The sequence below is a fragment of the Ursus maritimus genome, unplaced genomic scaffold (assembly GCF_017311325.1).
Source record: "Ursus maritimus isolate PB19 unplaced genomic scaffold, ASM1731132v1 scaffold_6, whole genome shotgun sequence".
NCBI lineage: Eukaryota > Metazoa > Chordata > Mammalia > Carnivora > Ursidae > Ursus > Ursus maritimus.
In genome coordinates, this window is record NW_024426774.1 from 37,667,093 (window position 1) to 37,694,700 (window position 27,608).

General features: G+C 38.8%; 1 long non-coding RNA gene across 1 annotated transcript in view; it reads left to right on the forward strand.

Moving 5' to 3' along the window:
• LOC121101007 overlaps positions 1-26,475 on the forward strand; it is a 57,413-nt gene extending 30,938 nt beyond the window's left edge. The window contains exon 2 of the long non-coding RNA XR_005832856.1: positions 25,876-26,475. This is a non-coding gene — a long non-coding RNA (uncharacterized LOC121101007). The remainder of the gene's footprint in view (positions 1-25,875) is intronic.
• Positions 26,476-27,608: the final 1,133 nt, after the last annotated feature.

Genomic DNA, 27,608 nt, shown 5'->3' on the forward strand with positions numbered 1-27,608 from the left:
GTCTCCAGAATTAACTAGTATTTTATCAAAATTTGATACTGTTTCCTTAAAAAAAGATCTTTCTATATTTAACTTCTCTAAGACACATGGCAAAATTGACAAAACATCCCACAGATCTTAGATTCTCTCAATTATAGCCTCTGTCTACATGGTGTTTGGATTATCATTACCCTACTATAAAATTAATATCATTATCAATCACATTATTGAGTACATACAACACAATAGGCACCACACTATGTACATTATTTATATTATTTAAGTTGACTTACCAACCTACTTTAAAGCAGGTGCTTTTATTACCATATATAATATATATAACAATATATATGTGTATAATTTGTAATTATTAGCCCTTGTGGTAGACAAGGATAAATGGATAACCCAGGATTTCTCTTCCCCGTTTTCTAACAATACCCTGGAAAATGGGGATGATGAGAGTATCTTTTCATAGGATGGTAGTGAGCTTTCTATAAGTGAATACATGACTATCACAAATAAAGCTACTATACACATTCATTTCCAAGGCTTTGTATGGTTATGTCTTCTTTTCTCTTGGGAAAATAAATGAGTGGTATGGCTGGTTCATATGGTTGGTATATGTTTAGCTTTTACAAATAATCTGCCAGATGCTTTTTCCAAAGTTGACATACCACTTTATATCCTCATCAACAATGTGTGAGTTCTAATTCCTTTATATTGTCATCAACTCTTGGAATAGTGATTTTAGCCATTCTAATGTGTGTAGTAATATCTCATTGGTTTTAATTTATATTTTCCTAGTAGCTAATGATGTTGAGCACCTTTTCATATGTTTATTTGCCAGCTATATATCTTCTTTAAATAAGTGTCTAGTCAAATCTTTTGCCAATTTATCATGGGTTATTGGTTTGCTTATAATTGAGTTTTTAAAATTTTTATATTCTGGATCTAAGACTTCTATCAGATATATGATTTGAAAGTATTTGCTTTGCCTGTGGATACTCCTTTTATTCTCTTAACAGTGTCTTTTGAAGAATAGAAATGTTTAATTTTGATTAAATCAAATCTATTAATTTTTTAATGAATTATACTTTTGGTAGCATATCTAAGAAATCTTTATCTAATAACCACTGCCACAAACATCATCTCTTATGTTTTCTTCTAAAAGTGTTTTAGTTTCAGGGGGCACCTAGGTGGCTCATTCCTCTTGATTTTGACTCCAATCATGTTCTTAGGGTCATGGGATCGAGCCCTGTGTCGGGCTCCGCACTTAGCAGGGAGTCTGCTTGGGATTCTCCCTCTTCCTTTCCCTCTGCCCCTCCCCCTGCTCAGTCTCTCTCTCTCTTGCTCTCAAAAATAATAACTAAATAAATCTTTAAAACTTTTTTTATATGTTCTTATAAACATTTTAGCAATATTTTTTCTTCCAATCCATGAGCATGGGATATTTTTCCATTTCTTTGTGTCCTCTTCCATTTCTTTCATAAGCGTTCTTTAGTTTTCAGAGTACAGATCTTTTTCCTCTTTGGTTAGGTTTATTTCTAGGTATCTTACAATGGTTTTTGGTGTGGTTGTGAATGGGATCAATTCCTTGGTTTCTTTCTGTTGCTTCATTATTGGTATATAGAAATGCAACAGATTTCTATACATTCATTTTTTTTTATCCTGCACCATTACTGAATTTGTGCATCAGTTCTAGCAATTTTTTGGTGGAGTCTTTCAGGTTTTCTACATACAGTATCATGTCATCCACAAGTAGTGAAAGTTTGACTTCTTCCTTGCCAGTTTGGATGCATTTTATTTCTTTCTGTTGTCTGATTGCTGAAGCTAGAACTTCCAGTACTATGTTAAATAACAATGGTGACAATAGACATCCCTGTCTTGTTCTTGACCATAGAGGAAAAGCTCTCAGTTCTTCCCCATTGAGGATGATATTAGCTGTGGGTCTTCCCTATATAGCCTTTATGATTTGAGGTATGTACTCTCTATCCCTACTTCGTTAAGGGCTTTTTTTTTTTTTTAAGATGTTATTTATTTGAGAGTGAGTGAGAGAGAAAGAGAGCATGAGCTGGGAGAGGAGCAAAGGGAGAGGGAGAAGCAGACTCCTGCTGAGCAGGGAGACCAATGTGGGACTCAATCTCAGGACCCCGGGTTCATGACCTGAGCCAAAGGCAGACACTTAACCAACTGAGCCACCCAGGCGCCCCTAGGGTTTTTATTAAGAATGGATGCTATACTTTGTCAAGTGCTTTTTCTAGACCTATTGAGAGGATCATATGGTTCTTAGCCTTTCTTTTATTAATGTGATGTAGAATGTTGCTTGATTTGCAAGTATTGAGCTACCCTTGTAACCCAGGAATAAATCTCACTTGATTGTGGAGAATGATTTTTTTTAACGTACTGTTGGATTCGATTCACTAGTATTTTGTTGAGAATTTTTGCATCCATGTTCATCAAGAATATTGGCCTGTAATTCTCTTTTTTAGTGGGGTCTTTGTCTGGTTTTGGAATCAAGGTAATGCTGGCTTTGTAGAATGAGTTTGGAAGTTTTCCTTCCATTTCTGTTTTTTGGAACAGTTTGAGAAGAATAGGTATTAACCCTTCTTTAAATGTTTGGTACAAGTCCACTGTGAAGCCATTTGGCCCTGGACTTCTGTTTGTAGGGAGATTTTTGATTACTGATTAAACTTCTTTGCTGGTTATCAGTCTATTCAACTTTTCTATTTCTTCTTGTTTCAGTTTTGGTAGTTTATATGTTTCTAGGAATTTATCCATTTCTTCCAGATTGCCCAATTCGTTAGCATATAATTTTTCATAATATTCTCTTATAATTATTTGTATTTCTGTGGTGTTGCTTGTAATCTCTCCTCTCTCATTTGTAATTTTATTTATTTGGGTCCTTCCTCTTTTCTTTTTGATAAGTCTGGCTAGGGGTTTATCAATTTTATTAATTTTTTCAAAGAACCAGCTTCCTGGTTTCATTGATCAGTTCTACTAGGTGTTTCTTTTTTGTTTTTTGTTTTGTTTTGTTTTTAGTTTCTGTATCATTTCTTTCTGCTCTAATCTTTATTATTTCCCTTCTTCTGCTGGCTTTAGGCTTCATTTGTTGTTCTTTTTCTAGCTCCCTTTAGGTGTAAGGTTAGGTTGCATAGTATTTGAGATCTTTCTTGCCTCTTGAAGTAGGCCTGTATTGCTATATACCTCCCTCTTAGAACTGCCTTTGCTGCATCTGAAAGGTTTTGGACAGTCGTTTTTCATTTTCATTTGTGTCCATGGATTTTTTAAAATTTCTTCTTTAATTTCCAGGTTGACCCATTCATTCTTTAGTAGGATGTTCTTTTTTTTTTTTTCAAGATTTTGTTTATTTATTTATTTGAGAATGAGAGAGAGCACAACAGAGGGGAGGGTCAGAGGGAGAAGCAGGCTCCCCACTGACCAGGGAGCCCAATGTGGGACTCTATCCTGGGACTCCAGGATCATGACCTGAGCCAAAGGCAGTTGCTTAACTAACTGAGCCAACCAGGCATCCCAGTAGGATGTTTTTTAACCTCCATGTATTTGTGGTCTTTCCAAATTTTTTCTTGTCATGGACTTCAAATTTCATAGCATTGTGGTCTGAAAAACTGCATGGTCGAATCTCAATCTTTTTGTACTTGTTGAGGCCTGATTTGTGACCTACTATGTGTTCTGTTCTGAAGAATGCCCTATGTGCACTCAAAAAGAATATGTATTCTGCCACTTTAGGATGAAATGTTCTGAATATATCTATTAAGTCCATCTGGTCCAGTGTGTCATTGAAAGTCATTGTTTCCTTGTTGATTTTCTGCTTCAATGATCTGTCCATTGCTGTAAGTGGGGTGTTAAAGTCCCTTACTATTATTGTATTATTATCAATGAGTTCTTTTATGTTTGTTACTAATTGTTTTATATATTTGGGTGCTCCCAAGTTGGGGGCATAAATATTTACAATTGTTAGGTCTTCTTGTTGGATAGACCCATTTATTATGTATGATATAGTGCCCTTCTTCATCTCTTGCTATAGTCTTTGGTTTAAAATCTTGTTTGTCGGGGTCCCTGGGTGGCTCAGTCATTAAGTGTCTGCCTTTGGCTCAGGGCGTGATCCCGGATCCCTGGGATCGAGCCCCGCATCAGGCTCCTCTGCTGGGAGCCTGCTTCTTCCTCTCCCTCTCCCCCTGCTTGTGTTCCCTCTCTTGCTGGCTGTCTTTCTCTCTGTCAAATAAATAAATAAAATCTTTTAAAAATAAAAATAAAAATAAAATCTAGTTTGTCTGATATAAGTATGGCTACTCTGGCTTTCTTTTGATGTCCATTTGCATGATAAACAGTTCTCCATCCCCTCACTTTCAATCTGCAGTTGTCTTTAGGTCTAAAATGAATTTCTTGTATGCAGCATATAGATGGATCTTGTTTTCTTTTGCTTTGTTTTGTTTTTATCCGTTCTGACACCATATGTCTTTTGTTTGGTGCATTTAGTCCATTTACATTCAGAGTAATTATTGATAGATATTAATTTAGTGCCATTTCTTTTGTCATTGTTTCTAGGGATTTTCCCTGTTCCTTTCCAGTCTTTGTCGCTTTTGGTCTTTCCCACTCAAAGAGTCCACTTTAATATTTCCTGCAAGGCTGGTTTAGTCATCATGAACTCCTTTAGGTTTTGTTTGTCTGGGAAACTCTTTATCTCTCCTTCTATTCTGAATGACAGCCTTGCTGTATAGAGTATTCTTGGCTGCATATTTTTCTCATTCAACACATTGAATATATCATGCGACTTTCTTCTGGCCTACCAAGTTTCTGTGGAGAGATCTACTGCCAACCTTATTTGTCTTCCCTTGTAAGCTAGGGACTTCTTTTGTCTTGCTGCTTTTAGGATTTTTTCTATATCTCTATATTTTGGAAATTTAACTACAATATGTCTGAGTGTTGGCCTGCTTTTGTTGATTTTGATGGACATACTCTGTGCCTCCTGGATTTGGATGTCTGTTTCCCTTGCCAGATTAGGTAAGTTTTCAGCCATAATTTCCTCAGATAAACCTTCTGCCCCCTTTCCCCTCTTTTCTTCTTCTGGAACTCCTAAGACACAAATGTTATTATGCTTTATGGAGTCACTAAGTTCCCTAAGTCTACATTTGTGATCTAATATTTTTCTTTCCCTCTTCTTTTCAGCTTCATTATTTTCCATAATTTTATCTTCTGTATCACTTATTCATTCCTCTGTTTCTTCCATCTTTGTGGTCATTACATCCAGTTGGTTTCAAATCTTGGTTATTGTATTTTTCATTTCAGCCTGCCTAGTTCTTAGGTATTTTATCTCTGTGGTAAGAGACTCCCTAGTGTCTTCTGTGTTTTTCTCAAGGCCAGCTAGTATCCTTATGATTGTTGCTTTAAATTCTGGATCAGGCATATTACACATTATATGTATAATATTACATATCATATCTGTTTCAATTAGATATCTGGCTGTGTGACCTTTTCTTGTTCTTTCTTTTGGGATGAATTCTTCTGTCTTGGCATTTTGTCTAGGTCTCTGTCTTCTTCTGTGTGTTAGGAAAGCCTGTTATGTTTCCAGCTCCTGAGCATAATAGTTTTATGAAGAAGAGGTCATATACTGTCCAGGGCCTGGCACTTCAGGAAGTGTCTCTGGTGTATGCTGTATGCACTCTACTGCTGTGTTTTGGCTGCTCTTTCCCTCAGATCAGTGCTCTGCAGAGTTTCTACTTGACTGCGGTGGAGAGTGTTTGGACCTTGGCCATAATGTTGAAAGTTTTAACTAGGTGTGCTCTGGTCTGCTTGTTAAGAGAGACCTGATGCTATTTCCACTGCACCTGAAACATTGCAGAAGTCTATGGTCAGTGGATGTGGTGTGTGTGGGTGTTTGTGCTGCTCTTCTGGGGGTGGGGCCTTCTGCACTGGTTCTCAGGCACACTTGCCAGAGAAAAGCAGTACCATGGAGCACAAAGGGGCAGTCTTGGTGTAAGCGGTTTAGGCCACCACTGTTGGCCCTGTGCTATGTACTCAAGCTAGTTTATGCTGAGGGGCGAGGGAGAGAACTGGAACCAACCAGCTCCCTCATTCCTGGAGAGGGGAGTTTGCACTGGCTGCTGTCTGGGAAACCCTCTCAGAAGAGTGAACAGTCTCTCCTCATGTGTCCCAGGTGTTCCTCAGAACACCGCCTTCACCCTGTCTGCATCCAGGCCATCTGCCAGTCTGGCAGCATAGGATGCCTTGGGCTCTATCCTAGGCAGGCCAGATGAGTTTTAAAACTCCAAACTAGGGACCTGATGTGGTAGGGACCCACCCTGCTCCTCTGGGGGTGGGTCTTGCCATGCTGAAACTGATGTAGGTTTGTCCAAGAAGGGCAGTTGCACTAAAGCACGGGGGTGTGGAATTTAGAGTAAAGCACAGCAAAGAGCCAGTGTCCAGGTTAGCTGCCCTCAGCAGATATCTCTGCACCTACACTTTGGGCCAGGGAGGGAAATGGCACCCACCAGCTCTTTTGTTCCTGGAGAGGCAATGCCACTTCTTCCAGATGTACTCCAAGAAGGGGAAACTGTCTCTTCCAGTGCATCCCAGGGGATCATTGGATTGAACCATCTGCCCTCCTTCTCCATAGGAGCGCTGCTCCTGTGGAGAAAGAAGTCCCCTCAGGGCTCCATACTGGCCACCAGGGACTTCTAAAACTCTAGTCTTTGAGCCCTGCTGCTTATAAAACTCGCAAAAATCAGCCCCTCTGGTTTTCCCAGTCAGTGGCTTTGGGAAAGTGTTTTTTGGGTGATCCCCTGTGCATTCCTCTCCCTCTCTCTGCCTCCATCTGTTTCTCCCCCGCCCCCGCCACAAGCAGGACTCCCTCCCCTCCATAGCGCCCACAATCCTGTTTCTCCCCCAAACCATGTCTCTGCACCTTCTACCTTCCACCTCCTACCTCCCTCTTGTTGTGCAGTTTGTTCTGTCAGTCTTCAGATTGATTTCTTGGGTATTCAGAATGATCTGATATTTATCTAGCTGTGTTCAAGTCATGAGGCAAGCTTAGGGTCCTCCTACTACTCTGTCATCTTAGCTCCTCCTCCTCTTTAACATTTCTTAAAATGCAGATTGGCTCATGATAAATTCTTTCATCTGGTATGTCTGAAAAAGTCTTTATGATTTTTCCTTTTTCCTTCCCTTTTTTAGTTTTTAAAAAAGTGAGATATAATTCACATACCATAAAATTCAGTATGGTATAAAATTCAGTGGCTTTTCAAAGTCATATATTGACAAAGTACACAAAATTATTACCACTATCTAACTCCAGAACATTTCATCACCACCACCCCCAAATCCATACCCATTAGTAGTCACTCCCCATTCTTCCTTCCTCCTTCCTCCCAGACCCTACTAAGCACTACTACCCTATTGTCAACTTTCTGTCTCCCTGTCCTCATTTTTGAAAGACATTTTTACTAGGTAAACAATTCTAAGCTGACAGTTTGTTGTATGTTTGTTTTTACAGTTCTTTAAAGACATTTTTCGTTATTGTCTCATCTTATTTTTGACAAGAAAACTGCTATTTTCCTTATATGTTTTCCCCTGTGATGTAATTTTCCCTCTGGCTGCTTTTCAGATTTTCTCTTTATCACTGTTTCTGAGCAATTTGATTATGGTGTGCTGGTATAGTTTTCTTCATATTTCTTGTTTTGGAGGTCCATTGAGTATCTTGGATCTGTGGGCTTATGGTTTTCATCAAATTTGGGGGAAAAATTGGTCATTATTTCTTCAGATATTTTTGAGCTCCCCTAGTTCCCCTTCCACCTCGTCTGAGGACTCCAGTGACATATGTATTAGGTTTGAAGCTGTCCCACAGCTTACTGATGCTCTTTCCTTTTTCTTTTCTTTTTAAATTTTAATTCCAGTATAGTTAACATACAATGCTGTATTAGTTTCAGGTGTACAATGCAGTGATTCAACAAATCTATACTTTACTCAGTGCTCATCGTGGTAAGTGTATTCTTAATCCCCTTCACCTATTTTACCAATCCTCCACCCACCTCCCCTCTGGTAACCATCAGTTTCTTCTCTATAGTTAAGAGTCTGTTTCTTGGATTGTCTCTTTTTTTCATTGTTTGTTTTGTTTCTTAAATTCCACATGTGAGTGACATCATATGGTATTTGTCTTCCCCAGACTTATTTCACTTAACATTACACCCTCTAGATCCATCCATACTGTTGCAAATGGCAAATTTTCATTCTTTTTAATGGCTGAGTAGTATTCCATTATATATATCTCACATCTTCTTTATCCATTCATCTATTGATGGACACTTGGGCTACTTCCATATATTAGCTATTGTAAATAATGCTGCAATAAACATAGTGGTGCATGTATCTTTTTGAATTAGTGTTTTCATTTTCTTAGGGTAAATACCCAGTAGTAGAATAACTGGATTATGTGGTCTTTCTAGTTTTAATTTTTTGAGGAACCTCTGTACTAGTTTCCACAGTGGATGCACCAGTTTGCATTTCCACCAGCAGTGCATGAGGGTTCCTTTCTCTCTACATCCTTGCCAACAACTGTTTCTTGTGTTTTTTATTTTAGCCATTCTGAAAAGGTGTGAAGTTCTATCTCATTGTCCTTTTGGTTTACATTTCTCTGACAATTTGTAATGTTGAGCATCTTTTCATGTGTCTGTTGGCTATCTGTATATCTTTGTGGAGAAATGTCTGCTCATGTCTTCTGCCTTTTTTAAAATTTGGCTTATTTGGGGGTTTTTTGGTGTTGAATTGCATAATTTCTTTAGGTATTTTGGATACTAACCTTTTATCAGATATGTCATTTGCAAATATTATCTCCCACTCAATAGGTTGTCTTTTACTTTTGTTTCCTTTGCTGTGCAGAAGCTTTTTATTTTTATGTAATCCCAATAGTTTATTTTTGCTTTTGTTTCCCTAGCCTCAAAACATATCTAGAAAAATGTTGCTATGGTCAATGTCAAAGAAAGAGCACTGCTTGTGCTCTCTTCTAGCATTTTTATGGTCTTAGGTCTCACATTTAGGTCCTCAATCCTTTTTGAGTTTGTTTTTGTGTATGATGTAAGAAAGTGGTACAGTTTCATTCTTTTGCATATAGCTGTCCAGTTTTCCCAACACCATTTGTTGAAGAGACATCTTTTCCCGCATTGCTTTTTCTTGCCTCCTTCGTCAAAGATTAATTGACTAAATAATCATGGGTTTATTTCTGGGCTTTCTATTCTGTTCTATTGACCTATACGGCTATTTCTGTGCCAGTGCCAAATTGTTATGATTACTACAGCTTCATAGTGTATCTTGAAATCTGGGATTTTGATACCTCCAGTTTTTGGGTTGGTTTTTTTTTTTTTTTCAGTTCTGCTTTGGCTATTCAGGGTCTTTTGTAATTCCATATAAATTTTAGTATTATTTGTTTTAGTTCTGTGAAAAATGCTGTCAGTGTTTTGATAGGGATTGCATTAAATCTGTAGATTGCTTTGGGTAGTATGGACATTTTAACAATATTTTTTCTTCCAATCCATGAGCATGGAATGTCTTTCCATTTGTTTACATCGTCTTCAATTTCTTTCATAAATGTTTTATAGTCTCGGAGTACAGGTCTTTCATCTCCTTGGTTAAGTGTGTCCCTAGGTATTTTATTATTTTTGGTGCTATTGGAAATGGGATCATTTTCTTAACTTCTTTTTCTGCTACTTCATTATTAGTGTATAGCAATGCAACAGATTTCTGTATGTTGATTGTAGCCTGCAACCTTGTTGAATTCATTTATCAGTTCTCATAGTTTTTTGGTGGAGTCTTTAGAGACTTTGGTATGTATTTTCATGTCATCTGCAAATAGTGAAAGTTTTACTTCTTCCTTACCAATTTGAATGCCTTTTATTTCTTTTTGTTGTCTGATTGCTGTGGTTAGGACTTCCAGTACTATGTTGAATAAAAGTGGTGGAAATGGACATCTTTGTCTTGTTCCTGATCTTAGAGGGAACACTCTTGGTTTTTCCCCATTGAATGTGAGGTTAGCTGTGAGGTTTTCAATCTTTTTAAATTTGTTGAAACTTGTTTTGTGGCCTAATATGTGATGTATTCTGGAGAATGTTCCATGTGGACTTGAAAAGAATGTGTATTCTGTTGTTTCAGGATAGAACGTTCTGAATATATCTGTTAGATGCATTTGATCCCATGTGTCACTCAAAGCCACTGTTTCCTTGTTTATTTTCTGTTTGGATGATCTATCCACCGATATATGTGGGCTGTTAAAGTCCCCTACTATTATAGTACTACTATCAATTAGTTCTTTAATGTTTGTTTTTAGCTGCTTTATGTACTTTGGTGCTCACATGTTGGATGCATAAATATTTACAATTGTTATATTTTTTGTTGGATTGTTCCCTTTATGATTTACAGTGTTCTTTGTCTCTTCTTACAGACTTTGTTTTAAAGTTTATTTTGTCTGATATAAGTACTGGTACCCTGGCTTACTTTTCAATTTCATTTGTATGATAAGTGCTCTTCCATCCATTCACTTTCAATCTGCATGTATCTTTAGGCCTAAAATGAGTCTCTTGAAGGCAGCATATAGATGGGTCTTACTTTTTCATCCATTCTGTCTCTCCATGTCTTTTGATTGGAGAGTTCAGACCATTTACACTTACATTATTGATAGGTATGTACTTATTGGCATTTTGTTGATTGTTTTGTGTTTTTTTCCCCCTAGTTTTTCTGTTTCTTTCTTCCCTTGCTATCTTATCTCAGTTTGCTGGCTTTCTTTAGTGATATACTTGAATTCCTTTCTCTTTATTTTTTTGCCTATATATTACTGCTTTTTTATTGGTGGTTACCATTAAGTTTGTGTTTAACATCTTCTGCATATAGCAGTCTATATTGAGTTGACTCCACTCTTTACTTCTCACCCTCCACACACAAACACACATGTTTTAGGTATATGATGTCCTACTTTACATCCTTTTATTTTGTCAATCCCTTGACTGATTTTTATAGATTTACTTATTTTTATTGCTTTTGTGCTTCCTACTTTTCTTACTCCCACTTATGGTCTTTCCTTTCCACCCTTTCCTTATGGAGTTTCCCTTGTATGTAACTTTTCTTTTCTTTTACACTTTTACAATTCTCTCCTTATCACTACTTTTTGTCATTTAAATTACTATTTGTCTTGGCATGAACCTCCTTGGGTTGATTTTGTTTGGGGCTCTCTGTGTCTCTTGGATCTAGATTCTGTTTCCTTCCCTGGTTTGGGGAAGTTTTCAGCTATTATTTCTTCAAATAAGTTTTCTGCCCCCTTTCCTCTCTCTTCTCCTTCTAGGATCCCGATAATGCAAATGTTATTATGCTCCTTGGTGTCATTGAGTTCTCTAAGTCTCTTTTCATTCTTTATTACTATTTTTTTCTCTCTCCTATTCAGCTTAATTGCTTTCCATTACTCTGTCCTCCAGATTGTTGATCCATTCTTCTGCTTCCTCTGGTCTACTATTTGTTCTATCTAGTGTATTTTTAATTTCATTTATTGAGTTCTTCATCTCTGATTTTTTTTTCTTATGTGTTCTATCTCTTTGTTAAGGGTCTCAATGAAGTCCTCCACTCTCTTCTCAAGTCCGATGAGTATCTTTACGACCATTACTTTAAAATTTCTATCAGGCATATTATTTATATCCATTTCGTTTAGATTTCTTGCTGTGATTTTTTTCCTGTTCTTTCATTTGGGACATATTCCTCTGTCTCATCATTTTGTCTAACTCCCTGTGTCTGTTTCTATATGTTAGGAAAGTCAGCTACATATCCTGATCTTGAAACTAGTGGTTTTACAAAGAAGAGGTCTTGTAGTGCCCTGTAGTGCAGTTTCCCCTGTTCCCTAGAACCTGGTACTTCAGGGGTATCTCCTCTGTGTGTTGTGTGCACCCTACTGTTGCGACTGTGCTGCTGCTTTTGCCTTCAGCCCAGTCATCTACAATGGCTCTCTTTGCCTTTTGTGGTCAGGATTTGGTCACTTTGTTGTTAGTGGGCCAGTCTGAGGCTGCCTTGTGTTTGAGTTGAGTCAGATCAAATGTTTGCCAGAGATGCAATAGCATCAAACTCCAGGGCACTTTCCCTTGATAAGCTTTCATTGGTGAGTAGGGCCTCCAGTAAGACCAGATATCTGCCCCCAGCCCACTGCAGGGACCTCAGTGGGACTGGTGTATGTGGTTATCTTTCCCTCTGCCTGGGATAGAAGTCACTTTGGAGTGGTGCTGGCGCCACTGGGGCTGCTTGCACACTGCCAGGCTTGTGGCACCATTTTGGATGGGCTTAGTCCATATAGGAGAGGGCAGGTCCACAGGAGAACATGATGGGCATGGCTAGCAGTGCCAGCAAGGTTTGTGCTGGCCTGCCCAAAACTCCTGTCAGGGCCACCAGGTTGGAGTTGGCAAATCCACAGAAGCACATGGGCAAAACAAGCAATGTTAGCAGTTAGGTGGAGAGTGTTGTCCCTGGGCTTATTCTTGCAAGTGTCCACTTGTCCAGGCTGGGGGTCGGGGGAGGGAAATCGTGCCCCCAGCTCCTTTGTTCCCGAAGAGGTCTCCCAACAATCCCTGCTCTTCTAGCAAACCTCTGAGATTAGTAAACAACCCCCCCCCATACATCTCAGGAGTTTTTTGAACTGCTGCCTGCATTGTATCTCCCCAGGGCTGTTTGTTGTGCTCTCTCTTCAAGGGCAGGGACTCAGTTTCCTATCAGCCTCCAGCTCTCTCAGAGTTCATTGTGTTGATTTTTAAAGTTCTGGGTGGTAAGCCCTGCTAATAGTAAGAACTTGCAAATTTTGGCCCTTCTGGTTTTCAAAGGCAAATCTTATGGGGGTTCATATTTCCCATGCAGGATGCCTGGGGTGTATATTGCTTCCCCTTCATCTTCCCAACTATGTCTCTGCCCTTCCTACCCTCTTCAATGTGGGTTCTCTGCATTTAGCTTTGGAGTCTGTCTGCCAGTCTTCGGGTCATTTTCTGGGTTATTTACACTGATGTGGGTGTTATCTAGTTATATCCATGGAATGAGGTGAGCTTAGGGTGCTCCCCACTCTGCCACCTTCTCTGGAACCCTGCTTTTTCTTTTTAAAATTCAACTTTTCTCTGTGTATTTCATTTGAATAATTTCTAGTGCTAGGTCTTCACATTTGCTAGTCTTTTTTCAGTCATGTCTAATCTGCCATTAATCACATCCAAGTATTTTTTTCATCCTAGACGTAGTTTTCATCTCTTTAATTTCAGTTTGGATGGTTTTCTATCTTCGTGTTTCTACATAACTTTTTGAACATGTAGAATACAGTTATAATAACTTTTAATTTATTTCATTGCTTGTTCTAACAGCTGTGTCAGTTCCAGTTCATTTTTGATTGATTGATTTTTCTCCTCATTATGGGACACATTTTCCTGCTTTTTTACATGTCTGGCAATATTTGATTGGAATACAAACATTGGAAATTTCACCTTGTTGAGAGATAGATTTTTCTTAAGACTTTATCTTTTTAGATCAGTTTTAAGTTTACAACAAAATTGGAAGGTACCAAGATCTCATATACTCCCTGTTCCCTCACAGGCATAGATTCCTTCATTTTCAACATCACTCACCAAAATGGTACATTTACCAAGGATGGATCTACATTGACACATCATAATCACCCCAAGTCCATAGTTTACCTTAAGATTCACTTTTCATGTACATTTTATGGGTTTGGATAGAAGTATAATGATACACATCCATCATCATATTATATAGAGTATTTTCACTGCCCTAAAAATCTTTGCTCTGCTTACTCATTTCCCCTCCTCAGTCCCTTTTGCAGGTGAATATTTTTGATCCCTACAAATATTTTAGGTCTTATTCTGAGATGCAGTTACATTACTCAAAAACAATTTAATATTTTGGGGTCTTACTTTCATGATTTATCAGGTGGGACCAGACCACTGCTTAGTTTGGAGTTAAGTATTCCCCTATTGAAGTAACATCCTTCTTTGTATGCTACCCAATGCCCTGTAAATCATGACATTTTTCAGTCTGGCTGGTGGAAAGAGGAAAGTCCTTGGTGGAAAATGCCAGTCACTGTTACCAGTAATCTTTATGGGTGGTTCTTCACCTGACTTTGGGTACTTCCCTAACAAACATGTGCTGATCAATAATCAAGGGGATTATTCTGAAAATCTCAGAGTAGTCTTTCTGTGAAACTTCCTCCTCTCTGATACTCTATCCTACAAACTCTAGCCCATTTGGGTCTTCATGAACTTAGCTCCATCTCCTCAATTCAGCCAGACCACTGGCATTTCCCTGGGCTCCTCCTCCCTGTAATTGCCTTGAAATTCTCCCCACACAGCAAGTTGAGACAAGGAGCATCCCATATATACACAATTGTATAACAAAATGTTTAAGGATAGATAAATAGTTTAGAGGTATGGATTTAGCCTAGAATGGGTGTTGAGAAAAGGGGATTGTCAGCATGGACTGAATCAGCTGCTTGTGGCTTGCATGGCACTGGGCTTGAGCGAGTCTCAGTAGAGGAAGAAGCAGGCCTGGGAGCAACTTCAGGAAAGGCTATCTCTGAGTGGGTGATACCATTAGCTGAGATTCTAGTAGCAGAAGAAGCAGCAAGATGGGGACTTGAAGTAGCTTCATGGAGAGGAAAAGAGCTGAAAATTTAAAAATTGTTCTAAACTGGGCAAATAGAGAATAGAGGAAGATATTCCAAGGAAATAGTTAGAAGAAATGCTAAGATGTGGGAAAGTAAAGGTGAATGTAAAGAGCAAATCAATTATGGGAGACATTTCCAAAGAAGGCACTGTGGAAGTGGGTATTGTATTTGAGCTCAGATAGATCATGGTTTAAATCCCAGCTTTACATCTTACTACCTCTGGGTTTCTGGCAAGTTACTTTCCTGATCTGTAAAATAAAAGCAGATCTTGTTCTAAAACCTGAAAACAGCCCCAGGCCTTGCTGGCTGTTAAAAGTTCTTATCAACACAGATTATGCTCAGTTCACAGGATTTGGCTCTGTTAAGCACCAGGAAATTTCTGCAGTAAATAATACAGAGCTATTAACCCCTAGCATTTATTCAACAGGTATTTGAACCAGGTATCATTCTAGCTGTTGGAGATAGAGCGGAGAACAAGTCAGGCAATAGCTCTACCCTTTAAGAGTTTACATTCTAGTTGTGGGATGTCAGATAATGTGTTAGTAAATGAATAAACTAGTGATGATAATGAGCCACATGGCAGAAAGAAAATAGTTCACTATATTAGAAAGTGACTTGAGGAAGAGACAGAGCAGGAAGAAAGTTACTTTAGCCAGGATGGTTAGGAAAGGGCTCACTAGGGACGTAACACTTGAGCTGATCATGAAGGATGAGACTGAGCCAGCTATATGTATTAGTTACCTATTGCTGCATAACAAACTACCTCAAAACTTAGCAGCTTTAAACAATAAACGTTTATTACCACATGATTTCTTTGGGTTGATGATCAAGGTGTGGCTTGGATGGGTGTCTCTGACTTGGCCTCTCACAAGACTAAAATCCAGATATTAACCAGGCGTGCAGTCAACTCAAGACTCTACCGGCGATGGATCAGCTTACAACCTCACCCACATGGCTGTTGGCAGGCCTTAGGTCCTTGATGACTATTGGCCTGAGATATCAGTTGCTTGCCACATGGGTCTGTCTTTAGGGCAGCTCACAATGGGCATCTGGCTTCCTTCAGAGCAAGCCAGTGACAGAATGAGAAAGAGTCCACCCCAAACGGGAACCACCTTCTCTTTGTAACCCATAACCTCTACTGCATTCTACTTGCCAAAAGCAAGTCACTAAATCCAACCCATACTCTAGGGGAGGGGATTACAAAAAGGTATGAATACCAGGAGGAAGGAATGGTCAGGGCCATCTCAGAGGCTGCCTACCACACATGCAAATAGCTGGGAAAGAGTGTTTAAGGCAGAAGGAAGAGAAAATGCAATGGTCTGGTGGGAGACATCCTACTTGTGTTTGAGGAAGCCAATGGAGATAGAATGGACTAAATCGAGTTAAAACAAAAAAGTAGTAGGAGATTAGGTAGTCAGAAGGCAGACATGCAGGGATGAAAAGAAGTTTTGATTTTATTCTGAGTGCAGTGGGGAGCCAGTGAAGTGTTTTAAGTAAGGGAGTCAGTGATATATTTCAACTACTCAACATTTTCCAGAGCTCTATGGTAGATGTAGCCCCAACAGGATTTGATGGAGCAAATGTGGTGGGTGGAGGAAAGGGTCTCTTTTGCTAAAAAAAAAAAAAAAAAAAAAAAAAAAAGTCTTAGTGGCACCTAAATACCTATTCAACTGAGTATAAAGACTTCAGGATCCTAATAAAATATTCTCAAGCTATCCTTCCAGCCTAATCTCCCACCACTCCCCTAACCTCCAGTCAAAGTGAAGTTTCTTGAGCATGCACTATGTCTTCCTGTCTTGAGCTTATGCCATTTCCTCTGCCTGGAGGTCTGCCTCTACCATCTCTATCTGTCAAACTTAAACACTTTTTGTCAAGTCCCTTCTTAAGTGCCACCTCCTATGTGAAACCTTTCCTGATTCTTTTCTTCTTTGCATCCCCTCTGTTCTTTGTTTAATCCACTTTGGGATTTTACCATATCTTTCCTACTATCAGTATTTCATGTCTAACTTGTAAGTTCCTTGAGCTCAAGAGCTCTGCTTTCTTTATTTCTGTAGGCTGCACTACCCAGAGCTTTAGCATATATAGTCAGTATTCAACAAATGTTTGTCAACTTGAATTAAACTGCGAACTAGATGATTACAGCACCTTTAGTTCGCTGAGAGGGCTTCCTGAGAAATAAGAATTTCTCTTTGGTTGATATTAAGTTATAATTTTCCTATTACAATTCACAAGTCCTACATGCTATGTTCTTTGATTATAATAGAATTATTTTAGATTATTATAATTATTATTAATTATTAGATATTAATAATGAAATTTTTCTTAGAGAAACCTCCAAATATTTGGAAACTAAATAACAAACTTCTAAACAACACATGGATGAAAGAAAGAATTAAAGGAGTAATTAAAACATATTTTGAACTGATAAAAATAAAAACACAGCAAGTGAGAATTTGTAGGATGCTACTAAGGTAGCTTTGAGGGAGAAATTTACAGCATCAAACACCTGTATTAGAATAGAAGAAAGGTTTTAAATCAATAATCTTAAGACACACACACACGCATGCACACACACACAGCAAATTAAACCAAAAGTAAGCAAAAAGAAGAAAATAAAATAATAAATATCAAAATATAAATCAATAAAATAGAAAATAATAAAGTAATCAATAGAAATAAAAGCTGCCTCTTTGAGAAAATCAATAAAGATAAAACACTGTGAGACTTATAAGAGAAAAAAGAAAATATATAAATGACAAATAACAAGATAGGTGACATCACTTCAAATTCTACACATATAAAAGGACAATAAGGATTATTTTAGACAACTTTATGTCAATAAATATGACAACTTAGATAAAATAAACAGTTTCCTTGAATTATAAAAATTACCAAAGCTCACTCAAGAAGAGTTAAATGTCTATATCTATATTCTGTATATCTATTTAGGAAAATGGGATGGTTAAAAACCTCCTCCAAAGAAACTCTAGGTGGAGATGACTTCATGAGTACATTCTATCAAACATTAAAGGAAGCAACAATACCAATGTACACAAACTCTTCCAAAAGTAGCAAAGAGAAGAGAATAGTTCCCAACTCATTCTAGGAAGCCAGGATAAGGTAGTACCTTTAAAATGTAACAAGACAAAGACATTACAAGAAAAGAACACCATAAACCAAAATCCCTCATGAGCAAAAATTCCATATAAAATGTATAGCAAATTGAATTCCACACTATAGATATAGATATAGATCTATACATTTACATATATATTTTTTAACACTATATTAAAGTGATAAAATATCAGGTGACCAAATGAATTTTATCCCCAGAATGCAAGGTTTGTTTGACATTTGAAAATCAATCAATATACTTTAGCACACAAATTAAAAATCATGGGCTTATCTAAATAAACGTCAAAAAGTACTTATTAAATCTAACATTCATTCCTGATAAATACTCTCAGTAAACTAAAATTGCAAGGGAATTTCCTCAACTTCATAAAGGTCATCAAAAGAAACCTACAGCTACCATCATACTTGATGGTTAAAACTTAAATACTTCCTCTGTAAGATCAGGAACCAGAAATAATGTCTGCTATTATTACTTTAATTCAACACTATACTAGTGGTTCTAGCCAGTGCAATCAGGAAAGAAAAAAAAGGCATTCAGATTGAAAAGGAAGAACTCAAACTGTTTTTGTTTGCAAGTGACATGATCATTTATGTAGAAAATGTGATGGAATCTTTTTTAAAAAGCTATTAGAACTAATAACTGAGGGGTACCTGGGTGGCTTAGTCAGTTAAGCATCTGCCTTTGGCTCAGGTCATGATCTCAGGGTCCTGGGATCCAGCCCCATATTGGGCTCCCTGCTTGGTGGGGAGTCTGCTTTGCCCTCTCCCTCTGCCCATCCCCCCATTCATGCTCTCTCTTTCTCTCTCTTTCTCTCCTTCTCTCTCTCTTTCAAATAAATAAATAAAAATCTTTAAAAAAAGAACTAATAACTGAGATCAGTAATTACAAGATCAAAATAAAAAATCAATTCCATTTCTTTGTACTAGCAGCAAATAATCAGAAACTTTGAATAGAAAAACATTACCATATATAATAACATAAAAATATGTACCACTTAGACATAAATTTAACAAAGAAGTGAAAGACTTGTACACTAAAACTATAAAAAATGGCTGCAAGAAATTAAAGAAAACCTAAATAAAGGGAAGGGTGTACCTTGTTCATAGATCAGAAAACTCAATATTATAAAGATGTCAACTGTCTTCAAATGAATCTATAGATTCAATACACTGCCAATCAAACTCCCAGTTGGATTTTTTTTAGAAGTTGACCATCTGATTCTAAAATTCTTATGGAAATGCAAAGAATCTAGAATAGCCAAACCACTCTGAAATAGACAAACATATTTGGAGGTATAACACTACCTGATTTCAAGAATTATTATGGGGGCACCTGGGTGGCTCAGTCAGTTGAGTATCCAACTCTTGATTTTGGCTTAGGTCATGATCTCATGTTCGTGGGATTGAGCCCCACATTGGGCTCCATGCTCAGCAGGGAGTCTGCTTCTCTCTCTCTCTCCCTCTGCACCTGCCCCCACTCCCACACTCTCTCTAAAATAAATAAATAAATCCTTTAAAAAAGAATTATTACAAAGTTACACTAATACAAACAGTGCAGTAGGGACACCTGGGTGGCTCAGTTGGTTAAGCATCTGTCTTCGGCTAAGGTCATGATCCCAGGGTTTTGGGGTTGAGTCCCTCATTGGGCTCCTTGCTTAAGGGAGAGCCTGCTTCTCTCTCTGCCTGCTTCTCCGTCTACCTGCCACTCCTCCTGCTTGTGTACGCATGCTCTCTCTCTCTCTCTCTCTGACAAATAAGTAAATAAAATCTTTTTTGTAAGTGCAGTATTAGCATAAATTTAGAAAAATAAATCAATGGAACAATATGGAAAGTCCAGAAATAAGTCCATACATATACCTGGACAACTGATTTTTGACAAAGGTGCAATGATAATGCAGTGGAGAAAGAAGAGTCTTTTCAACACTTGTGCAGGAACAAGTGCATATACATATGAAAAGTAAGAACTTAAATCTCTATCTCATTTCATATGCAAGATTTAACTCAAAATGGACCTAAATGTAAAAATATAAATCTGTGAAACTTGTGGAAGAAAATAGGAGCAAATCTTTGTGACCTTGGGTTAGGCAAGGATTTCTTAGACACAACATCAAAAGCATAATTCATAAAAGAACAAAGCGATTAATTGGACTTGGTTAAATTAATAACTTCTACTCTTTAAAAGACACTCTAATGATAATGAAAAGACAAGACACAGACTGGGAAAAAAATCTTTGCCGAACCTACATCTGGGGACACCTGGGTGGCTCAGTTGGTTATGTGTCTGCCTTCGGCTCAGGTCCCAGGGTGCTGGGAGCCAGTCCCACATTGGGCTCCTTGCTCAGCGGGGAGCCTGCTTCTCCCTCTGCCTCCTGCTCCCCCTGCTTGTGCACTTTCTTTCTCTCTGACAAATAAATAAATAAAATCTTTAAACAAAACAACCTACATCTGATAAAAGATTTGTTTCCAGAGTATATATTTTCAAAATTCAACAATAAGATAAACAAACCAATAAAAAAATTGAGTAAAACAGTTGAACTGACAATTTAAGATACATAGATGGCAAATAAACATAAGAAAAAGATGCTCAATGTTTTTAGTCATTAGGGAAATGCAAATTAAAACCACAATTAGAAAAACCCATAATGAGGGGCGTCTAGGTAGCGCAGTCGTTAAGCGTCTGCCTTCTGCTCAGGGCGTGATCCTGGCGTTCCGGGATGGAGTCCCACATCGGGCTCCTCGGCTAGGAGCCTGCTTCTTCCTCTCCCACTCCCCCTGCTTGTGTTCCCTCTCTCGCTGGCTGTCTCTCTGTCACATAAATAAATAAAAAATCTTAAAAAAAAAAAAAAAGAAAAAAAGAAAAACCCATAATGAATAACACTACATAGCTATTAGAATGGCTAAAATTAAAAAAACTTACCATACCAAGTTTGATGAGGATGTGAAAGAGCTGAAACTCTTGTGCACTTCTGGTGACAATGTCAATGTTACACCCACTCTGGAAGACAATTTGGCGGTTTCTTAAGAAGTTGAACATACATGGACCATATGATCTGCCCAATCTATTCACAGGCATTTACTCAAGAGAAAAATAAATTTATGACCACACAAAGACTCACACACAAATGTTTACAGAAGCTTTATTTGTAATAGCCAAGATCTCAAAACAGCTCAACTGCTTATCAGTAGGTGAATAGGTAAACAATGACATAGCCATAAAGTGGAATACTATTCAGCATTAAAAAAGAATGAACTGTTGCTACGTATAACAGCCTGGATGAATCTTAAAACCATCATGCACAATGAAAGAAGCCAACCAAAAAAATGTACATATTATATGATTAAACTATAGAAAATTTAAAACTAATCAATAGTGACAGAAAAGAGATTGGCGACTGCTGGGAGAGAGGGGACAAGTAGGTGGGGGAAGGAGGAATTACAAAAGTACAAGCAGAAACTTTTGGAGATGATCGATATCTTCACTGTCTTGATTGTAGTGATGATTTTCACAGGTATATACATGTGTAAAAATTATGTACTTTATTTTTTAAGGTTTTATTAATTTATTTGAGAGAGAGCAAGTGAGAGAAAGAGTGAGCATGAGCGGGGGAGAGGCAGAGGGAGAATCAGACTCCCCGCTGAGAAGAGAGCCTGATACCAGAACCCTAGGATCATGATCTGAGCCAAAGGCAGACGCTTAAGCGACTGAGCCACCAAGGCACCCCAAAATTATGTACTTTAAACATGTAGTTTAAACTGAGGGCTACAGAGGGGAGGGGGGTGGGGGAATGGGATAGGCCGGTGATGGGTAGTAAGGAGGGCACATATTGCATGGTGCATTGGGTGTTATACACAACTAATGAATCATCGAGCCTTACATTGAAAACCAGGGATGTACTGTATGGTGACTAACATAATATAATAAAAAATCATTATAAAAAAAAATAAAATAAAATAAACATGTAGTTTATCACGGACTCTCTATATAAACTTTAGTAAAAAATATATATGAATAAACTTTATCTGTATATAAAATACTTCTTTACTGAGTATACCTGACATATAATAAACTATATATAAAACCTTTTTTAAAACTTGGACCCAGAAATGAATATGTCACTTCCTGTCACGTTTCACTGGCCAGTGAAAGTCATATGTCCGCTCCTAACTCCAAGGGGCCAGGAAAGTGTATTCTGACCATGTGCCTGGAAGGAGAGAGTTGACTATTTGTGTATATTCCTAATGACTACCATACTCAGCCATAAGCTTGCTGTTTTTTTATAAATAGTATATGTGCTGTCTAAGCGAGCACTGGTTTTTTATAAACAGAACACTTGTCCCAGTTGTTACCTAATATAATTCACATTCATTTGCAGAACCACCAAACAATAGTAGACTTAGTAGCCCTTACTCAAAAGTCCTGCAAAGATTCAGCTGGTTTGTTTATAATGGTGAGGAACACAATTTAAATCAAATTGGCCAAGTAACCTAGACCTATTCTGAAATAAGTCCTTCTTAGAATCTAAGAAAATAAATAGATCTAGGAGAAAACATGTACAACCATTTGGTCTAGCTTCTGTTTCCTAGTCAATTAAGTGTAATATAAGTCCTACAGGAGAAATGGAGGGTCAGAGATTCCATAATGACAAATTCCTTTTCTTGCATTTATTCTCTTCACAGTTAAGAAATTGTTTCTCAGGGGCACTTGGGTGGCTCAGTTGTTAAGTGTCTGCCTTCGCCTCAGGGCGTGGTCCCAGAGTCCTGGGATCGAGTCCCAGCTCCTCCGCTGGGAGCCTGCTTCTTCCTCTCCAACTCCCCATGCTTGTGTTCCCTCTCTCGCTGGCTGTCTCTCTCTCTCTCTGTCAAATAAATAAATATAATATTTAAAAAAAAATTTTCTCATGTCCAACTAAAAAAAAGTTTTTTATTTAAGCTAATTTCATTTTGTTCTGTTCTTATCAGTCACTTTAATGGACTGATCTGACATATTAAAACAAAAGCTCTATGGCATAGAAAAAGGTTAACATGCTTAAAGTACTAAAAACTCTTGCACATCAGTGTGCACAAAAGACAAATATTTGTCTTATTTTTCTAACAACGTGGCAGATTATATTAATAGAGTTCCTATCTCACCTCAGCAGGCCTTCTTTCTGAAAAACATTGAAATGCTGTGTCTGCTGTATTATCTTCTGTACTTTTTATTCGTACTTTAAATATTTCTTAATTTTAAAAGAAAAAAACATTCTATTAAAAATGGTCGAAGGGAAGGGGCGCCTGGGTGGCACAGCGGTTAAGCGTCTGCCTTCCGCTCAGGGCGTGATCCCGGCGTTATGGGATCGAGCCCCACATCAGGCTCCTCCGCTATGAGCCTGCTTCTTCCTCTCCCACTCCCCCTGCTTGTGTTCCCTCTCTCGCTGGCTGTCTCTATCTCTGTCAAATAAATAAATAAAATCTTTAAAAAAAAAATGGTCGAAGGGTACAGGCAATTCACAAAAGAAAAAATATGTATATGAACAATAAATATAAGAGGTAAGGAAAGAGGGGCGCCTGGGTAGTGCAGTGGTTAAGCATCTGCCTTTGGCTCAGGGCGTGATCCCAGCGTTCTGGGTTCGAGCCCCACATCAGGTTCCTCCACTAAGAGCCTGCTTCTTCTTCTCCCACTCCCCCTGCTTGTGTTCCCTCTCTTGCTGGCTGTCTCTCTCTGTCAAATAAATAAATAAAATCTTAAAAAAAAAAAAGAGGTAAGGAAAGAAGTAATTTATTATTCAAAAGAAGTAATCAAGTCAAAATAGAAATTAGATGCCATTTCAGGTGTACAATTGGAAAATATTTTTTAAAATGAAAATGTCCAGTATTATCAAGGGTATTCCACCTATCTTCACAGTAGGAAATTCAATTAGTATAAACTTGTTCGTTGTGTGAGAATGGTGGAATTGGGCATATTTTCAGTTTTCTTCTTTTCGCTAAGATACATCTAAGTTTTCTTTAATAACCACATACCACTTTAGTAACAAAATAAACACTTTTAATTGAAAGCAATATTGCTTTTTTAAAGTTCTTTCTTATCCTTCTCTTCTCCATGATAACCAATTCCAATTTCTTTCATCTTTTCATAAAGGCCTTTTTTCGTTCTGAAATTGTATTTATCAAGATTTTCAAAACTTTCTTCATTTTCTCTATGTCCTTAATTCAATTGAGCTTACTTTCTAAAGTATTCTACCATAACTGGTTTGAATTTTTGAAAAATGCTTTCTGGTTTCTCTTTTAAATAATAGAGGTAGTCAGGCTGACAGTTCAGCTGGTTAGAGCGTGGTGCTAATAATAAAGTTATATTTGCATTGCATTTCACCAAAAGCATCCATTAGCCAGACTGACATTTAAGAACATGCTATGCTGTGTACTTTTATCCAAAAAAATAGACTTATTAAGTACATTTGAGGTATTCTGATACTGTTACAGAAGAGATGTATGGGTATCAGTATATGTGAGTAAATATATACATGTGTGTATGTCCATTTGTATAAAACATGTGCCAGTCACTGGGCCTTGTGCCGTATAAACTTGACTTCACTAAGTACTCACAACAATCTTATGAGATTACTGTTATTATTTCTATTTAACAGATAAGCCTTAGAGAGGGGCTGTAATGTGCCAGAGAAGAGCTGGTAAGCTAAGCCATGCAGATGGCATCCAGGAAGGGAAGCAGTTTATGTACAGAAATAAAACTATGTACAGGCAGCCTATGAGAAATGCCACAAATGTGATAAAAATGTGGAATTTTCTGGACCTTTATTGAATTCAATAAGTCTGCCCCACACAATTGGCTTCATGGGTGTGTGAACAAAGCAGTTGCACTGGACCCCAAGTGCAGAAGGACCCTGGACACTTGGGAGTTTAATGTTCTGCAGTTGTCATCTTAAAATTCTAAGTAATTTTTCCTTTGAATTTGTGTTTTATAAGTGAAATCTGATGAACATCAAAGCATGTGCCAAGACCTTGGAGGCTTCAGCTCACACGCGGTCTGCCTGCTGTCAGCTCCCCACCTCCTGGCAGCCAGCTCCCCATCTCCTTGGCAGTCTGCTTTCTGTCACCTGGTGCCTGCAGCCCTGCCCACACTCGCCCACCACCCCCCACTCCCTCCCCATCTCGGCCCTTCCCTCTGTGAAGGGGGCGGCAACAGAGCTGTTTCCACAATGCGGAAGGGGGTGTGGGGGTGTCCATGTTCTGCTGTGCCCTGTGCACCCACTGGAGCTCTGGACTCAGGCCCGGGGAGGATTGGGGTCAGGCATGCTCACCTGGGGTGCTCTGAGGCAAGGCTTGGCAGCAGCCATCCTTACCCAGGGCTGGCAGCGCCACAACTGTTTGGAGGGTGACTCTCAGGCGACAGGCCTCTTGCCCACCTCCAGTCCAGGTACTGAGCAAGTCCCTGTGCTGAGGTTGCAATCCTTTCTCGGCCCGCTGTCAGCTATAAGGTCTAGGGCTGGAGGGAGAGAGTCTGGGTGCCTGTGAGGACCTGCACTCATCCTGTGAGTAGCCCCTGACCAAGGGAGAGTTACATTAAATGGCAAATCAAAAACACCATGACAGGTCATGAAAGCTACCAGAAAAGAAAGGAAAAACTGTATATAGTACCCTTTTTTAAAGATTTATTTGAGTGACAGATAGAGAGAGCACCCCCACCCCACCCAGGGAGGGGCAGAGGGAGAAGGAGAGACATTCCTCAAGCAGACTCTCGCTGAGTGCAGAGCTGGAGGGGGGACTTGATCCCAGGACCCTGAGATCATGACCTGGAAATCAAGAGTCAGCCCCTTAACCGACCGAGCCATCCAGGTGCCCCTCTATAGTACCTTTTAAGGGTGCCTTTTTCCTGCACTTTGAACAAGGGGCATGCACTTTCATTTTGTACTCTGCGGGGCATGCGGGGGGGGGTGGTGGTACTTATGTAGCCAGCCGTGCTGTGTTGTGGTCAGACCCTGTGAGCTTCAGGTGATCAGAGGAGGAACAGTTTACTCCAGGAGGAAAGGTGACTTTCTGTTTGCTTACTCCACCCTTATTTGCCTTTGTCTTGCCAGTGTTTGCAGAGTTGTACTGCTTGCTGTTCCTGGGTTGGAAGATGAGAGCTCGGGTGACTCCGGCTGGCTGGCGGGCCCGCCAGTGGAGAAAGGCAGTTTATCATATGGATGGCAGTGTACATAGCAGCGCTCCCCCAGGGTGCATTCATTTTAGCTTTATTGAAAGCCATTTTCTGCAGGTATCTCTCTGGTGAAAAGAAGTTTCTTTTTTTTGACGATTCCAGCTTGAGTGCCAAATAGGTCTCTGAATATTGCTTTGGGACATCTTTTATTCCAGCAAATAATGGCCTTAATGCACTGGAAAACACAACTTGGTAGCATTGCTGTGGTGATAGTCAATAAGGTCATCTCCACACAGAAAGGGCAGGCTGTACAGTTCTCACAATCACAGCAGGGGATGTTACTGGTGAAGGCATTTAGGAAACTGCTTTTCTCAAGGTAGCTACATGCCTAAAACCCTAATCTTAATGCCTCTCTTTTAATGAACATAAATGCCATATTCAAATCAGCTAGAAATTATATAATTGTACTCTGTCCATAGTAAGCTTTCAAAATATGAATCAATTGGCCTGGCAATAAAGAAATAGATCATTTCCGTTATGTTTGTTTGGTTGTTCGACAATTGTTAGCTATGGGCAGAGAGGGGGAAAGCCAGCAGACAGTAGCTTCATTGGGTGGTATGTATGCACTGCTTGGCATCATCTCCTAACAGAGCAAAGAACTCCCAGAAGACGTAGCTGAAAGGTGAGCTGATCTAAGTCAAGGGCTACCCATATCATCATTTTATTGTTTGTTATGAATGAAATTAACATTTATGTGCCGAAATGGGAAATATCAAATATGTTTATATGCTGGAGACAGACTTAAAAATGGTTCCCTTACCTGCCTTGAATCTGTGCTTAGCAGGGTGTATCAACCAGACATAAGACGATAAACACCTAACCTACCTACATAGGACTTAGATTTCTAGCCTTTTAAAAAAAAATTTTTTTTTATGTTATGTTAGTCACCATACAGTACATCATTAGTTTTTGATGTGGTGTTCCATGATTCATTGCGTATAACACCCAGTGCTCCATGCAATACGTGCCCTCCTTAATACCCATCACCAGGCTAACCCATCCCCCCACCCCCTCCCCTCTGAAACCCTCAGTTTGTTTCCCAGAGTCCATAGTCTCTCATGGTTCATTCCCTCTTCTGTTTACCCCTCTTCATTCTTCCCTTCCTTCTCCTACTGATCTCCCTGCTATTTCTTATGTTCCACAAATGAGTGAAACCATCTGATAATTCTCTTTCTCTGCTTGACTTATTTCACTTAGCATAATCTCCTCCAGTCCTGTCCATGCTGCTGCAAATGTTGGGTAATCGTTCTTTCTGATAGCTGAGTCATATTCCATTGTATATATGGACCACAACTTCTTTATCCATTCGTCTGTTGAAGGGCATCTTGGCTCCTTCCACAGTTTAGCTATTGTTCTAGCCTTTTTTTTTTAACCATTGCTAGTCATTTTTTACCACCCCCCCCCTTTTTTTTTACCAAAATGTGTTTTTCATAATGGGGTTAAAGATCAAAGCAAAGAAAATGGGGTTATTTCTTTTTCATAGGCCATGAACTTTCACTCTCCTTGTCCTCACCAGAAGGTAAATTGGTTAATGTTGGCATCCCTTTTCCTATACTCCCTGTCTACCCTTCTGAGGTTCTTGCAAGCCCCACTCTTGCTCCTCTGGCTCAG